Source organism: Lycium ferocissimum, chromosome 9 (assembly GCF_029784015.1).
Source record: "Lycium ferocissimum isolate CSIRO_LF1 chromosome 9, AGI_CSIRO_Lferr_CH_V1, whole genome shotgun sequence".
NCBI lineage: Eukaryota > Viridiplantae > Streptophyta > Magnoliopsida > Solanales > Solanaceae > Lycium > Lycium ferocissimum.
Genome location: NC_081350.1, coordinates 1,866,934 through 1,870,197, shown reverse-complemented (window position 1 = coordinate 1,870,197; position 3,264 = coordinate 1,866,934). Strand labels below are relative to the sequence as shown.

Below are 3,264 nucleotides of genomic sequence, written 5' to 3'. Positions count from 1 at the left end.
TATGATTTCCAAAGTTCAAATTTAGCCATCCCCGACCTATCAAAACCTCATACACTCGACCCTTCATGGTTCTACTCATCACTCAAGTACGGGAAAATTTTCGAAGCATAACAGTGGAACATTATGCTAGGGCAGCTACGTGTCACGACCCAAACCGATGGGCCATGACTAGTGCCCGAGCTGGGCACCCGTATACGACCTGTTAGATATAATCAGACTGAAACTGAGAACAATATAGCACTCTATAAAAGCATGTTGTGAACTCATCATGTCATACATAAAAAAGAACCTGTCTCCTGAGAAGCCACAGCTAACCAAAACATAACAAATATGCAAGCGATAAGGCTGCCACTATACACGGGGACATCCAAGATAAACTACATCGATATAGCTGACCAAACCGTATATACACAACCCATATATGTCTACAGACCTCTAAGAGTATAACAAAATCTATGTCAAAGGGATCTGTACCCAAAATGACTCAAGCTCCGGAACAATGGAGCTCTCAGCACTCGAGCAGAAGTCCTAAGGTTCGGAGGATCACCAAAGCGAGAATGCAGACCGCGGGCATGAAACGCAGCCCCAGAAGAAAGGGGGTCAGTATGGAAAATGTACTGAGTATGTAAAGCATGGAATACAATAAAGAAGATCATGACTGAGTAAAAGGTGATAGGAGACAAGTATGATAATCCAGATACCAATGCATCTGTGCCATATGAAATAAGAGTCATGCATATATAGTATACCGTACCCAGCCGTCTAGTGAGGGACTCGGTGAAATAATCATATATATTCCGTACCCGGCCCTCTAGTGAGAGACTCGGTGAAATAATCATATATATACCGCACCGGGCCCTCTAGTGAGAGACTCGGTGAAATAGTCATATATATACCGTACCCGGCCCTCTAGTGAGGGACTCGATGAAATAATCATATATATACCGTACCCGGCCCTCTAGTGAGGGACTCGGTGAAATAATCATATATATACCGTACCCGGCCCTCTAGTGAGGGACTCGGTGAACAATGCAATGAAACTGTGCACGAGTAGAGTATTAGGAGCAATCATGTACAAAATGAATCATCATCTGAGACTCAATAGAATAATTAGAATGAACCAACACTTGAGAATCAAAGACAACTATCATGTCAAGTACCACTGAGGATTAGAATTCATTGGAGTCATGTATGTTCGTTGTTCGCTCAGTTTATGTTATTCATGCCAAAAAGAAAGAAGGGGTAACTTTACCTACCTGCTCACTCTCCAATTATCTACACCTATTCGTCCAAGCTCGTGAGTCTACATTTAAAAGGATTCACACTATCGTTAGACTCATCATAGTATACTTGTATTACGCTTTCAAGTAAAACTGTTCTATATCCTGCCGAGAATCGGGCAGCATCTCCCCTGCTTATATGCCTAGCCCGAAACCTCAACTCAACAACCAACAAAAACAACAACACCACCAACATTAATAATATCATTTCCAACACCAATATATACCATAAAACAGCCCACACGCTATTTTTCAATTTTCATAACTAATCAACTTACTAAACAATTATCTAAACACTCTATCTCCGTGGATAAACCGGTATTAATGTAAGTAGAAAGAGATCCATACCTTATTCTTACTAGGACAATAATATCTTCGGTGTTCGCCTAGAATCCGAACCGAATCCACCGTAGCACAAGACTATAAACACAACGGTGCACTATTCAGACCTAAGCTAATAGTCCACCGCTTGAAAATTGCTCACTTTTTGGTACCCTCACTCTCCCTTCTGATTTCTGGAAATTTTTGGGCTAAAATCTGATGAAAAAGGGGGTTCTGTAGCACGCATTTCTACTTTGTCAGCCGAAATTGTAATGTCCATAATTCTCTACTCCGATGTCCTATCGATGAGCGGTTTGTTGCATTGGAAACTAGACTCGACGAACTTCATTTTAGGCTTTTGTTTCACTTCAAAACACTTCATATGCTAAGAAATATTCTTCCCTCAAGTTGGACCAAAATTTTCACACAAAACTTCACCCATCCTTTCTCCAAAGTCGTACCACTCCATTTCTTCCACTCATTTCCTTATAAACCTTCCGGTATACCTTATATACATCTTTCACTCATTAAATGTACTTAATAATGCTTGCTCCTTACATTCCAAAGTGATTTTGCTTAACCATTACTCAATGTACTTATGTTTCAAATTTGATAAGTGCTTTTTCGAAGATACGGGGTGTAATACTACGCCCGTGAGTGTTACTGATTATTCTAGCCCTTTATCGTGGCCTTCGGTAAATTAGAAGTTGCCAGGATATTCATACCCCTCGGATTCGGATGGGGGAGATGAGGAGGGCCAGACCAGTAGATGGCGAGAGGACTCTTAGGAGGATACTTCACTTTATAGCCCTCCAGACCAAGAGCGGGACAGGCCGGCTACAGGTATATGAGTTTTTTACTGAAATTTCTTATGTGTGTATAATTATTACAGAATATCATTAATAGTTGACAAATGTGAGTTCTAGAGGAACCGATAATCAAAGTACTTATAGGTAACTGCGACTAAGATGTTTTGGCCACCACTAGGAATCTTAAGTTTAGGAATGGGAGACAGTCGTGTGTGTTGATTGGTGGTTGTTATTGGGAGTTCCGAAGGCTAAGCCAGCATCTGCTCGGTTAGGAGAATAAGGGACCTTTCCAGTCCGAAGGGAAATGCTTTACAGGAATTTTATTGGGATCTGTTAGAACTTCTACTCATTTTAGGTCATGTGATAAAGGCCATGCAGTAGGATGAATGCGATCATACCAGCACTAACGGACCGGATCCCATCAGAACTCCGAAGTTAAGCGTGCTTGGGCAAGAGTAGTACTACGATAGGTAACCCCCTGGGAAGTGTGCTAAAAGTCCTACGAATCCAGACATAAGAGAAGGAGGAGGAACTAGAATAGCTTGAGGGAAATTAGAAGCATGTGAAACTCACGGTTGGAGATTCTAGAAGATGGAGAGAGATAAGGCGGACCGGCCAAGGAAAGAGAGAGAAGACATATTACAGCTACAACATTAGGACAAGTTTAAATAGTATTAGGGATACTTATAAGAAGGGTGTTAGTAGAAGAAAATACGATATTTTGTGTGTGGTTAATCAGCATGCGTGCCGCGATAATAGACGCTGCGATATGTTAAAGGTTCTGATTGAACAGGGTATTGAAGTTCAAGTGGAAAGTACTACAGGTCAAGTTGACATTATTTTCTCTAAGGGAT

The 3,264-nt window shown here is 41.2% G+C and overlaps 1 pseudogene; it reads left to right on the top strand.

Annotated features, from left to right (window-relative positions):
* Positions 1-2,794: 2,794 nt before the first annotated feature.
* Positions 2,795-2,910, top strand: LOC132032288 (5S ribosomal RNA; annotated as a pseudogene).
* The last annotated feature ends 354 nt before the right edge of the window (positions 2,911-3,264 follow it).